General features: G+C 42.9%; 1 protein-coding gene across 7 annotated transcripts in view; it reads left to right on the top strand.

Moving 5' to 3' along the window:
* Positions 1-15,163, top strand: part of LOC133510363 (receptor-type tyrosine-protein phosphatase F-like) — a 419,886-nt gene that overhangs the window by 19,502 nt on the left and 385,221 nt on the right. The gene's annotated exons all lie outside the window — the stretch shown is intronic.

Below are 15,163 nucleotides of genomic sequence, written 5' to 3'. Positions count from 1 at the left end.
TAAGCCTCACTAATATTGGTTGTTTTTCAAAGTTTACAAACATTATATGCCTGTGAATATCAAATGCTTTGTGTGCATATCTTGCGCCATCATTTGTCTTCAAATGACAGTTGACTAAAGGGTTGTAAGGCGTCCAACAGCAATGTCATTCCAAATAGTGACATTTCTTATTGTGTTAGCACCAAGCTAGCAGATTTGAAGCCAACTTTGTGTGTTTCTTTTAAAAGCACATCGGGCAATTATTTTTGTTTTGTTTAGCTTGACAGCAACTTGAACCGTGAATGGCAATACACATCTTGAAGCATCTTTTTTTCAAGAATTGTTGATTGTTGACTTGACAATTTTCTGCTTCTCGTCAACTGAAATGAATCCAGTGCACTGCCACCGTTCACCGCTCGTATCTCAAGTTTGTGCTCGCATGTCAAAGCAAGAAAAAAAAAAGGCCAAATGATTTTGTAAAATGTGAGGGGAGGATAGCAAAAAGGAGCCTTTTCCCATCATCCACGACATTCATCATAAAATGGCTTCATAGATGGGCGTTGCATCACTACAAAGGTCGCTTTTGGCACCATGGCTCCTGCGTGGCAGCCACAGACTAACTGAAAACTAAAATAACGAGGCACTCTAATCGTAAAGAAATATCTTCACAGGGACAAGATGACGACAAAACTTTTGGTTTTATTATTATTATTTTTTTTTTTAGTAACGTTAGTCGGCTTTTCTGTTGATTCTTTATAGCGGCGGAGCACAATTGTTGCCGCTGGGAAAATGATGCACCTTTTTTCCCAAAGTGAAGCTTGAAGGTCATCGCACAGCGCTGTCGGCATTAAAATTCAGCAGGTTCTCCACTCCAAACTTAATGAGGCTGCTTACGTTTTATATTCGATATTTGAAACTGGATTTAAACATAGATGTTTGTCTCATGACTATCCAGACACACTATAAAACTGAGTGATTAAAATTTTAAAATCGGTGCTTTCCTGTCACAATTTGGTTTCACTGCCCGATGACATTTCGGTCTATTTTTTTCCCCCAAGATGAATGAAAGAAACTGTGTGGAGAAGAAAAAAAAATGTGGAAAAAGATTAATTGAAAATGATAATGCAAAAGAATGCAAATTAAAATGGTGTTACCATGGAATAAATAAACATGTACATAAGATGATGATGTAGCTAATAAAACACCTATATTTTTGAAAATTAGGGAATAAAAATATTTCATGTTTCTAGAATTATGATTAATTTGACACAAATTTAAATGAATAAAAACATTTTTCACATTCATTTAGAATAATTCTCTAAATAAAAAAATACATTTTAAATAATTAGTTTTAATTAAGTTTAAAATAGTTACAAATAAAAACATTAAATTATTATGAATACTTTTACAATAAAGAAACATATTTTCTTGTGGCATTTTTTTCAAAAAAATTATGAAAAGCATTTTCAGAGTTTTTTTCCCTTCAACTTAATGCCCTTATAAAATAAAAAATATATTTCTGATTGCCACAGTTAAAATAATATAAAATAATACGACACGGGTTCACGGGCGCGCCACATCCTATTCCGGCTATCTTCGGGCATGAAGCACGGTACAACCTAAACTGGTCGCCAGCCAAATGGAGTTTAATGAACATTTTTTGTATGAAAAAGAAAAGTACAAACTTCTCCTATGGAAACTTTGAAATCAAACTGATTTGAAGAGTAAATGCAAATGTATTGGGTGCAAAAGTTAAACACAACTGAATTATGCTCAGGCAGTGATTATTTCACCTGCCACCAGAAGTAACTAGTCGGGCTAACAGCCATTTCACTTTAATTTATGATGTCATTAGCTCATTTGTACAGATATATGCCACTTAAACATTTAAATGTCAAACAAAATATTTTCTGGAACATCTAACAATTATTAAAATGGTTTCCAGTGGGAAGGATTGACTTGATACCTCTATCGATGTCTTGTTGCAAAGACCGAGACTGTCAACATCCCCGTCATGTGCGAAATGCTGACGTTGTAATGAGAGCTGAAGCAAAGGGATGTCGCATTCCTGACAATCGTCGCGTTCTGTGCTCAAGTTGTTAGCATTCGCTCATGATGCCGTTGTTGTAATGAGATGCGCCGTGCCGTCAGATTTATGATCAGGTTCACTTGTAATATGTGTCGGATCTCCTACTAATGCAGCGCCGTGGGGGCTCTGAACAAAAAACAAACAAACGACAGCTTCGGATGCAATGATCACTTTGCATTGCGCTGCTCGTGTTTGTGTAATCAAACAGTCACGGGAGTGATTGACAGCTGCTCCTCTGAGAGGCGCATGATTGTTTGCCTCCAGAGCCGCTCTGTATGAATTATAACTCATTCCTGGCTTCATCTGTGTTTGTTTCAACCACATTTGGGCAGAGAAAAGATGACGTATATTCCGTTAGCCCAATGGCAGAATTGCCCAAGTAAATTTTAACTTACTGCACTAATTCAATAATCTGTGTAGATTCTCCGTCATCATGACTGACGTCTTGCTGTTTTTCAAGTTTTGGTAGTTTCGGTGGGTTAGACTGGAGTCCCCTTTAACCATGATGTTCCCTGATGATATCGTGAAAGCAGGGATAAGCAAGGTGGAGGAACAATTAGAAAGATGGAGGCATGCACTAGAAAGGAGAGAAATGAAGATTAGCTGAAGAAAAATTGAATATATGTGCGTGAATGAGAGGAGTGGAGGGGGAAGAGTGAGGCTACAGGGAAAAGAGATAGCGAGAGTGGACAACTTCAAATACTTTGGGTCAACAATCCAGAGCGATGGTGAGTGTGGTAAGGAAGTGAAGAAACTGGTCCAAGCAGGTTGGAACATCTGGCGGAAGGTGTCTGGTGTTCTGTGTGACAGAAGAGTCTGCGCTTGTATGAAGCGAATGTTTACAAAACAGTGATGAGGCCGGCCATGATGTACGGATTAGAGACGGTGGCACTGAAGAAACAACTGGAATCAGACCTGGAGGTGGCAGAAATGAAGATGCTGAGGTTCTCTCTTGGTGTGAAAAGGCTGGATAGGACTAGAAATGTGCTCATTGGAGGGACAGCCAAAGTTGGAGGTTTTGGAGACAAGGTTCGAGACAACAGGAAGCAGAACTGGAGGTGGCGGAAATGAAGATGTTGAGGTTCTCGCTGGGAGTGAGGAAGTTGGATGTTTTGCAAACAAGGTTCGGGAAAGCAGACTTACATGGTTCGGACATGTCCAGAGGCGAAAGAGGGAGTATATTGGTAGAAAGGTGCTGAGGATGGAGCTGCCTGGCAAATGAGTTGAGAGGATGCCCAAAGAAAAGGTTGATGGATGTTGTGAGGGAAGACATGAGGGCAATTGGGGTTAGAGAGGAAGAGGCACGAGATAGGCTTAGATGGAAAAAGATGACACGCTGTGGCGACCCCTAATGAGACAAGCCGAAAGGAAAATGAGAAGGTAATTTTGGTGGGTTAACATCTCTTTATACTTGTGCCACAGTTGGGAAGTCTATTTAACAATTTCTAGTACACCAAAGTGTGAAACTCAAGATCCATGGGGCAGTTGGGGCCTGCCGCATCAATGGATGTGGCACATGAAAATGAATTATGTGAGGCAACTTCATCTTTCTTGCTAAAACATGTCCCTATCATGAGCCAGCAGCACGGGGGCGGACCCAAATGCAGGACTCCGAAGCAAGGGCATAATCTTAAGAATGGTTTTATTTCAGGAAGAGGTCGTACACAGCCAAGCAGTCCAAAAAGGTGGAAGCACAAATAGGCGTGGCAAAAAGTCAAAGTCCAATAACCCTGAAACAAGGCCCAAAGTACGAGGCAAAGCTTGGAAGGCAGAGGCACAAAAACGTGAGGGGAAAGGCATGGTCCAAAAACATCAAACAAGGTCCGTAAGTAGCGCAGTATCCCAGAATGCTGTGAAGCATGCGCAACGAACTGGCAAATACCGATGACACATTTACCACTTAAGCAGTTGGTTCATTAGTGTCCCAAAATGCACTGTCAGAGGTGGCCCCGCCCAGGGCAGTGGCCTGGCCACGCCCCTCATAGGAAGCATCGCCCACGGCAGTGGCCAGGCCACTGCCATGACAGTCCCCAAATTTCAAAGTCTTCACTTTTAGGAACGTTTAAGTGATTACGAGCATTCTTTTGTTCCCCAAAAACCCAATTACCCAATTTTTTTCCTTGACTTCGTATTTCAATGCCAGTTTTGTGCATACTGTATGTAATAATATGATGAGCAGTTTATATAGTTGCTGTACATGGTTGCGCATTCTTAACAGCCCACTTAGGCAAACCAAATGAGTTTGACAAATATGAGTTTGATGCCCCTCCTGAACACTGTATAGAGGTTTTATGACGGGTGACAGGTTTGACTAATTTCTCTTTCATTGTTTTTATGGGAAATTAGGACAGCTCGAAGGTTCCAATATATTACTGTTCTTTTGTTGGCATCGGATTGACACCGTAGAGCAGCAGAAACCTTTCTATCAGTTATTCAAAGTGAATAATGTTGCGGCTTTTAAATTGAACATGCTTTCCGCAAACGAACATCTCCTTCTCTGTTTAATTCCAGATATAGTTCCCATTGTGGTGTCTGAAAAATGTTCCCCGCTTCCATCCCTCTACAATGTTGATTTGACAAGAATCAAATTATGCACAGATGCGCCGCTCAATCTGCTTCAGCTGCTTTATTATTTTTTTTTTTTTGTGTGTGCGGATACTTCAAAACAAACCCCCAACCCCTCTGCAAAAAATACACTTATGCAGTATGAATTTTAATCAGCTTAGCAAAAGGGAACTGTCCATCTTAATTTTGTCATTCCGGTGCGCTCGCAATCATCATGGAGACGGTAGAATTGGAGGAAGGGTTGAAAAGGGGGATGCAGCCACTTAACATGGAAATGGTCCTTTCATCCTCTAAACGAGTGACGATCCCCAATGAAAGATCTGTGAAGCCACTGACTAGGCCTCGTGCCACAACGGTAAAATACATTCTTTTTCGATCCTCGCTGAATTAGTCTGTTTTGAGGGGGTGTTCCTGTCTCATGCAAATAAATCCCCGCTTTCCACGTCTCCTCTACTTCAGGGATGTTGCCAAATACAGCTTTCATTACTATGACGACAACGGGCTGAGCCAGCACTTGGCTACGCGTTGACGCTGACTCTAAAAATGCGAGGGTGAATGGATTATATTTTCTCTTGTGGAGGCAGCGCTTCATCACCCCAGCTGTCGAATTCCACCTGTCAATTAGTGGTTTTCAAACTGAGCGGTGCGGGGCTACCTGTCAAGAACCAACGGTGTGGGGGAGGACCTAAATGCAGGACTTCGAGGCAGAGGCATAATGTTCAATGTGGTTTATTCCGGAAACTGGGTCAACACGGTGTAGCAGTCCGACATGGCAGAGGCACAGAAACGCTAGGCTAGGCGGGATCCAAAAGACATACAGCAAGGTCGGATGACTCTGGGGCAAAGTAACAAACTCAATAGGACAGGGTCAAACTAAAGGCCACAGAATCATCCGAATTGTCTCTGGTATCTTTGGACAGCACTTTGGTCTTGGCCATGTTACAAGTTTGAGACTTACTGGTTGTATGGGGTGCACTAAACAGCTAAGGACCTCACACAGTTGCATCTGATTCAGGATAATACAAGGAGTGGAGGTGGACTTTTAAAGGTGGACTAACAGGTCTTTGGGGGTCAGAATTCTAGCTGATACTTTTTTGCAGCTGTATCACACAAATTGCTAAAATATCATACATTGTGATTTCTGGATTTTTGTTTTTAGATTATCTCTCTCACAGTGGATATGCACCTACGATGAACATTTCAGACCGCTCCATGATTTCTAAGTGGGAGAACTTTCAATACAGCAGTGTGTTCAAATACTTATTTTCTTCACTGTATGTACAGTATTTGCCACATGCGGCAGACAGATTAGCAAACACAACTATCTTTGTTTTAACTTATTCAAATGTGACAAGTGCGAAAATCTAGAACTAAATACAACATAGCGGTGAATATCGGCACATAGAGTACATATTTGGAATGCACGTCAATCTTGAGTAGCCCCACAATCATTCATTTTGGGGAAAATTTAACCTCAGATAGTTTTGCCAAGCAACATTGATTTGATTAGTATGTCTATTAAGAATAGATCCGTAAAAAAAGTCTCTTGAACCCATGCCCGAAGAGACACAAAAATCCAGCCATTTTGGTCTGATGTCGCCATTATTATCCATACATCCATTTTCTACCGCTTATCTGGGGTCGGGTTGCAGGGACAGTAGCTTACAGTTTTTACAGTTTGCAATTAGTTGCAGTCCCTGGAATGTTTTGAAAACCAAGCCCACAAAGACGGTTTTACTCAGTAACATAAAATTTGGTCGTCATATCACTCATGAATATACTGACAAAAAAGGTCTGAAAGACCCATGTCCAAATAAATACAGGAAGCAGACAGTTTTGATTTGAATTTGCTATTTTTGGGTTAATTTAGGTTGAAATTTACAACCATAAAGTTTTAAAATTGGCGGCACGGTGGTTCAGCTGGAAAGCGTTGGCCTCACAGTTCTGAGGTACTGGGTTCGATCCCAGACCCGCCTGTGTGAAGTTTGCACATTCTCACGTCCGGTTACCTCCCACATCCCAAAAACATGCAAAATTAATTGGGCACTCTAAATTGCCCCTAGGTGTGATTGTGAGTGCGGCCGTTTGTCTGTATGTGCCCTGCGATTAGCTGGCAACCAGTTCAGGGTGCACCCCGCCTCCTGCCCGTTGACGGCTGGGATAGGCTCTAACACTCCCCGCAACCCTCGTGAGGATAAGCGGCAAAGGAGATGCATGGATAAAAGTTGAAAATGTTGCGTCTGAAACCAAATTCACTCAGCAACATTTGTTTGGCATGTCTATCATGAGCAGAGCCACAAAAAAAAAAAAAAAAAATCTCATCTGCTGACTACTTGAAGCACGTGTACTAGACATATTAGTGATGATGGGGGGAAAAAAATATTCCTGCACGTGTGGGTATAATATGACAAGTTTGATGGCTGAGTGCTACATCCTTCTGTGCAAAGGTAGGAGTTACATACAAATGTCCCTTGAATGTGTTTCATGATGGATGCCGAGTGTAAAAAATGTCAGATCACCAAGGAGCCCCGCCCCCCTTCTTCTGAACCCCCACCATTTGGTCACGTGCCATAAGATCGGAATGCGTTGTAAAATCTAGACGCCGGCCCTCCACTCACGATCTGCCCGAGCGATCGCTCAATTGACCTTAAAGGCCACTTAAGGAACGGAGTGCGAAATATTTCACTTGATGCAATTTGCATAAAACTTCATTTATTCATATCAGATGGAGCAAGGCTGAGAGAGGTCCCTCGCAGTAGCGAATCCTGAATAATAACTCCCGATTCACACCTGCTTGGCCCTAATTCCCGGTCACCCTTGAGACAACCGCACACACATTCACTGCCCACAAGCTCTGATCGTGTCATACATGTCAAAAAATGCATCATTAACATTAATCTGTATTACGACGTCATCAACGGGGAAAAGGAGCAGGTGGGGATTGGGTGTTTGTGCATATGTGGGCCTGAAGTTCCCTGAAGTGGCTCACCGCGGCCAAACAGACGTAGAGCCGAGACCTTTAACTTGTCTATTTGACGTGTGATATGATTCCTCCTGCCCCCGCATAAATATAGACTTAAATCACATGAATTTCTTACTTTTTTTTGTCAAATAATGACCATTTTGTTGTCAAATTATTCTTGTAATGTATTGTGAAATCACAACTATTCTTTTTTTTTTTCTTTAATTTCCATACTTTATTAAAGCTGTTTTTTTCCTGTAATATTATTTAATTTCACATATTATGGCTTTATTCTCAGAAAGTTGTTTCTTGTGATATTTAAAATTTAAAACATATTGAGAGTTTTTCTTTATTTTTGTATATCTCTACATTTCACGATGTATTACAACTTTATTCTTCTAGCGTTCCAATTTCTTTCCTTGTGTGATTGCCGCTATTTGAAATTTGAGATTTTTATCGAATATTATGGGTGGCATGGTGGTTGCACTGGTAAAGCATTGGCCTCACAGTTCTGAGGACCTGGGTTCAATCCCGGCTCCGCCTGTGTGGAGTTTGCATGTTCTCCCCGTGCCTGCGTGGGTTTTCTCCGGGCACTCCGGTTTCCTCCCACACCCCAAAAACATGCAACATTAATTCTTCTTCTTCTTTTCCTTTCGGCTTGTCCCGTTAGGGGTCGCCACAGCGTGTCATCTTTTGCCATCTTAGCCTATCTCCTGCATCTTCCTCTCGAACCCCAACTGCCCTCATGTCTTCCCTCACCACATCCATAAACCTTCTCTTTGGTCTTCCTCTCGCCCTTTTGCCTGGGAGCTCCATCCTCAGCATCCTTCTACCAATATACTCACTCTCTCGCCTCTGAACATGTCCAAACCATCGAAGTCTGCTCTCTCGAATCTTGTCTCCAAAACATCCAGCTTTGGCTGTCCCTCTAATGAGCTCATTTCTAATCCTATCCAACCTGGTCACTCCGAGCGAGAACCTCAACATCTTCATTTCTGCCACCTCCAGTTCAGCTTCCTGTTGTTTCTTCAGTGCCACCGTCTCTAATCCGTACATCATGGCCGGCCTCACCACTGTTTTGTAAACTTTGCCCTTCATCCTAGCAGACACTCTTCTGTCACATAACACACCAGACACCTTTCATTAATTGGACACTCTAAATTGCCCCTAGGTGTGATTGTGAGTGCGGCTGTTTGTCTCGATGTGCCCTGTGATTGGCTGGCAACCAGTTTAGAGTGTACCCTGGCTCCTGCCCGTTGAGCACTGGGATAGGCTCCAGCGCTCCTCGCGACCCTTGTGAGGATAAGCGGGGAAAAAAGAAAATGGATGGACTTTGTTCTACGGCATTTTCCCCCTAAAGGATAACTTCATTCTGAGCAACTTGAACGGCAAACAGATACCGCTTGGACAGTGCGGTTACAGAATAAAATGGAACATAGCATCCGGAACATAGCACGGCTGAGCCGCTTTACGCGGGATATCGGAGAGCCCGGGGGCCGGGCGGAATCTAATTAGGTTCCAAGGAAAAACGCATTTTTGCCTCATTACTGCTAATTGACCTCTGAGAGACCTGTTACTGGAACGCCAGAGAGGATGCCCATGTACAGAACTAAACATTAAGGTTCGGAAATGGATGGAAAAGCCTCTTCGCTATTAGCGAGTCCATTGTTTTGCACATCTTTGATCAAATTGTCTCGGCTAGTAAGACTTGAATTGGATGTTAAAGAGGAGCAGGAACAGCTCATTTTCCTTTGATCAGATTCATATTGCTTCAGGCGTTCCAAGATGAGTCGAGGTATGCAGCGGTATGATGCTAAGGGGCTGTTTTACCCAACAAAGACATTGTGCTGTTAGATTACGTTTCACTGTGAAACAAAGGAAGGGTTAAGGTTAAACAGAATTGATTTCCAGACACTGGGCGGATTTCCATTGGTTCATATTTCAAAAGAGTTTTTCCTTTTAAAATAATCCAAAGTGAAATATTATACAGTGAAGCCTTGATGCGAGCTGCTTTTCGGGTAATTTTATCTATTTTTTTTTGCCTTGACTTCTGAACAAATATTTATAATCCTGTATGGTGGCACAGAGCAATTCAATTTGCCAATAGCAAACCTGAAAAGAGAGGTTTTAAGATATTTATTGCCATTTACAGTTGCCGTTTACGTTCAACAAAAAGAATTAAACAATGTGTATTTAAAACAATCTCCTAGCCTAGTCCATTCAGTTTCATGCTAACGAACAATGCAAAACACCATAGACCGGCGAACAAGGAGCATCGGTATCACCCCGTTATGACCCTTCATTCGATTTTATATTCAAACACAAACATTGGAGCAACATGTTGATAGACGCCATACCCAATGTTCACACAATTCTTTAACCTTTCATAGACAAATATTACACACAAGGCATACACACTAGATAGAAATAACAGCACTATCTCCATGGAATTGAAGCAAAAATGTGGCAAAAAAGTTTTAAATTTGGTATGCAAATCAATTTCAATTCATTTAATTATTTCATAAATATGTTTTTATAAAGTACAATACCGGAGTGCTATTTTTGTTGACAAAAAAATACATTTTTTTTTTTTGGGAGGCTGGAACTAATTAATGGTATCACCATTAATTTAAATGGGAAAAGATGATTTGAGGAATTAAACTCTCATCTGAAGGCACCACTGTACAGTATATGACAATGTAAAACAAATAAAACTATAACTATGATAGTAAAGTGAGATATTATTATGAGGTACTATTTTTTTTAAATTCTCATGACATTTAGACTTTTTCGGCCTAACATTGCAACTTATTGTAATATTATTTCTGAAACCTACACGCAATATTTTTCCCTCAAAACACTGTGACTATCCTCTCGTAATCTTGTTTTTGCTCACCCACTACTGGTGGGCCAAATCCGAATACGGTTTTCTTTACCATCTCGGTTTTATTGAAATATTGCCACTTTATTTTAAAGTATAAGCTAATTTTATTTAGACGGGATAATGTTCTTATTCCCCAATACGCTCCTGCTAGTTTCCCTTTGTGTGTTGCTCCAGGTGGGCCCTGGCAACCCGCTTGCTTTTCAACCCGAGACCATTTGCAAAACGCGACCAAGGTGCGACGCTCAGGCGGCTTTTCTACCTGACACCGTATCGGTCGATAATTAACCACGACACGGAACGGTTCACGTCGGGGTCAGACCCATGCCAAGCCCTCGTGAAATACGATTCCCAACACAAGGAACGCAAATTCCGACATCACAATCCCATAAAATGAAATCATAAAAGGCACCCGGGCAGGAGGATCCCCCCCACCACCACCACCCTCCTTTAAAAGCTACCGTAGCTTCAGGCTGGCTCCCATCTTGCCTCATTAAATTCTCACGCAGCCGTCATCAAAACACATCTTTCATAGTGCCGATGGACGCCAGCGTGGCAGGGAGATGTTTTGTGTGTATGTTTTTTTTTTTTTTGTTCTCCTCAAGGAAAAAAAACAAGATGGAACGCCTGGAAAGCGTGTGATGTTCGACAACAGCTGGTGTCAGCGCAGCAGCGTCAGCTGCGGGACCGCATTGTAGTGATCACGAAACGTTAAACCGGAAAGTAACTTTTTTTTGCCAGCTCTCCTGCAAAGAACATCATCATCATTTGTTTCGGGAAAAAAAACAAAACATAAATGACGCTTTTAAGACAAAATGGCGAACAGCAGAGTGTGTTCGCCGATTGATTTGTTCATCAAAAGCAACACACTGTTTGAGTTATAACAATGTAATATTAGCCAGTTGGCACATTTTACTCTACCGGGATGCTGTGTTCATTTAGAAGCCACACTGAGTGGAATGTAAATTACGTTTAAAGGGCTCCTGTCATGAAATGTATGAATTTTAGTATGTTATTCATGAAAAAACGTCAGCTAATATGGTCCCATGTGTTTTTTTCACCACAAAACATGATTTTGATGTATATACAGCTTTTTGTAACTCCTGCCATGAAAATCGTCTCGAGGGATTTGTTTTCGAGAAGAAGCAGGAAGTGACGTAGAGGACAGCGGCGCCCACAAGTGGACTCGTTTGTTTCCATTAGTTTTACCTCCGGGAAGGTAGCTCGTTCTTCCTTCGTGTTAGCCAAAATGCCGGCTCCTTGCATTGCCGGACATTGCTTGAACACTCGGGAGAATGGATTTAGCCTTCATAAGTTTGCAAGAGACCCGGTTCGTTGTGAAAAATGGATTGCACGGGTGCAGAGGAAGAGAGGTTCCAAATAACAGATAGGCAGTAATGCAAGAAGTACTGCGGCGGGTTTGAACATCCCCCTGAAAGCAGCACGGCTCGGCTCCATTATATGCCACCAGGGCGCCGAAAATCAGCCACACCGGCTGAGGCGCCGCGTTCGGCGGTCACTGCTTCCGCGGAGGCTGCGCGTCGGGCTTTGCGGACGGGGGCGGCTCTGAAGAACTCAGCCGCGTGCGCGCATAAAGTGCCCCGGCTTGACTGTGTTGCTCAGTACTGCGGTGTCTGTGAACACCCCCCTAAAGCAGCACCGCTCGGCTCTGTCATAAGCCACGCTGGCCGGCTCATCCGCGATGGCTCATCTCCGCCGCGAAAGTGGATCAGACGGGGATGAGGTTTGGCCGTGATCGCATATCATCTGAATATGGCTCGAAACAATAGTTTAACATTGCCCCGGTAACTCGGTTGTGTGGTATTCTCCTTTTCGAAAAGAGCTTCCGTGTCAGAAGAGGCGTGTCCCATGGTAGGGGCCACAGCGTGTTTTCATTGGCGAACGTCTGGGTGACGTCACGGACGGAGGATGCAGCCAATATGGCGACCACTTGGAGATCGTAGAATGACACTTCTGCAACTTTGCGCATGGATGACGCGCTCTCTGCTCGCATTTATTTTTTCGTATAGACATTGAAGTGAATAATGTTATATGTATTTTTCATTACAATATCTCTTTTAGAATGTTTATAGGGACACTTAGGCTTTAAGATGCAATGAAAGGGGGTAAAGCTACACTGAAAATTGGTATGGCGTCGCGGTTTTGTTATTGTGGGTTCAAAGGGTATTGCGGATATTTGGGAGTTTACCTTTTCACAAGTCACTCTGCACTGGATATTACACATACTGTACACACTCACACGTAAGGAACATCCAGTAGGTACAGTGACTACTTGATTCACTTCACTATAATTGGGTCTCTCTAGTACGTCCCGGCGGTCTATTACATGGACCTTTTTATGTCACGGGGCACAAGAGCGCAGACACTTTAACAAGAGAAAAATACAGAGAGAGCTTCATGATGAAGTCTCGCTTAATAGCTCGATATCTGCTGTGGGTAATAATGTGTAAACCTCCATATATATATCCATCCATTTTCTTAGCCGCTTATCCTCACAAGGGTTGTGTGAGTGCTGGAGCCTATCCCAGCTATCATCGATCAGGACGCGGGGTACACGCTGGACTGGTTGCAAGCCAATCGCAGGGCACATAGAGACAAACAGCCGCATTCACAATCACACCTAGGCGCAATTTAGAGTATCCAATCAATGCATGTTTTTGGGATGTGGGAGGAAACCGGAGTGTCCGGAGAAAACCCATGCAGGCACGGGGGAGAACATGCAAAAACTCCACAAAGGTGAGGCCGAGATTCAACCCGGGACCTCAGAAGTGTGAGGCCAACGCTCTGCAGTCATCCCAATCATGTAGACCAGGGGTCACCAACGCGGTGCCCGCGGGCGAATGGTAGCCCGCGAGGTATGTTCTAAAAATCCCATAGGCCACAAATTACTATTATTTGTGCTTTAAATTCTGAATCTGACTTGCTTACGTGAATTAAATTTTTTAAAATACCTGTAATGTCATTTACTACAATACATTAACACCAAAATATTTTATGTACGTGTAACAAACTGAGTCTGAAATTTGCCGCAAACAGGTCACGTAGCCCTTCATACGGTCGGTGCTCACGAAGTAGCCCTCAGCCTCAAAAAGGTTGCTGAGCTCTGATGTAGATTTGGGTATCATGTGGTCAAAATGACATATGCCCCGTAAATATTGTTCCGTTCAAGTATGTGCAGCGTTACGGAAGTATGCTCCTGTGTGTTAAACAGGTGTTTGTTTGGGAACACCGAGCAGCAGCCGGGGGGCTGAATCAGTCCCCAAAAGCTAGAGCGCCCACGGGGGACGCGTACCGCATGAAAACAACATTTTATCAGTGTCAGCCAACAATAATAAATCAACGCTCGCCAGCGTGCACTGGCGAGCGACACGGCGGCTGCGGGCCACAAAGTGCTTTCCCCAACCCCCACCGCGCACTCTGCTACAAGGACGTGATGCAGTGACCAGAGGACCATAAATCTTGGACGTTAGAACATAGAAGAATGCCGCTATTGGTGTTAATTACTAGATAAATACCTTACTTTCATTATAAATACATAACTATGAGCCTCATATTTTTTATAATTCCGCAAAAATTGGATAACTGGTGTTTTCAAAGGAAACTACATTGGCTACACATAACAATTTGACTTTATTCCTCTTAGTTGGTGCTTTAGCTTCAAAACGTGGTGACATTTTTCTGATATTCTGACTTTAGACTTCACTCTCAAAACATTGCATCCGGTTTCTAACGAGGCTTCTGGCGCCAGCAGAGCAGATAATCTTACACTGCTGCGCAAACCAGTTCATCCTTTGTAACCTCGAAACCGTCGTAAACCGACCTATATTAACAATTTCCTCTGTGCATCGTACAAGACGCTACCTTCACACCTTCTGTGTTGTGACGACAAGGTCATTTTTTTTCAGTATTTGGCACTTTCAGCCACAAGCCCAGTCGATAATATTTCTCCCAAAAAACCATTACGGCCGCGTATTCCCTCTCCCCAACTCCCCGACTTCTTGCTGTACGCTGCAGAAAATAGAAGTGGAGCGATGACGTTATCCGGCCATCTTATCTCAAAGCAGATAAACCGAAGAGTTTTCTTCTTCTTTTGCGGGCGGCTATGCCGGATAGAAACAAATGCACTGATGAAGTTCTCGTCGTGGCGGGGTAATCTCCGGATCGAGGAGCTACTTGGGAGGAAGTAATCAAACACTACTCGACGGTCATTGGAATAAAAGAGGCGTCTCTGTCCCGGACACAATGGCGGCAGATGGGTAATTAGCTGGAGTGTTCCGCGGGCTGCGTTCACGCTCGAGGACATCAGCAATCAGCGACCCTTCAGATCGTTGATGCAGTGACACTAACAAACTGCATCTTGTGAGTCGCCGTTCTTAATTAAAAAACACTTCCGATCTGGATCAAATTCACAAAGGTCGCTACGGCGACAGTGTGCTACGGAGCTACTGAAGAGTCTCTTGATGGATTTTCACTTGTGGAGGCAGCACTTCATCGACATCGTGCATGGACGCATCACAATAAACACGTTGACAATTTCCCCAAATAACAAGTACGGTGGTGCCTTGTGATACATGTTTATCATGTTCCTTGAATATCCCCGTAACTCAAAACATTTGTATTTCAAAGAATTTTTCTCCATTAAAATATGTGTGTGGCATTCAACACC

This window comes from Syngnathoides biaculeatus, chromosome 13 (assembly GCF_019802595.1).
Source record: "Syngnathoides biaculeatus isolate LvHL_M chromosome 13, ASM1980259v1, whole genome shotgun sequence".
Taxonomy (NCBI): Eukaryota; Metazoa; Chordata; class Actinopteri; order Syngnathiformes; family Syngnathidae; genus Syngnathoides; species Syngnathoides biaculeatus.
Note: the sequence above shows the minus strand (reverse complement) of the source record. Positions and strands in the feature narration are given on the sequence as shown.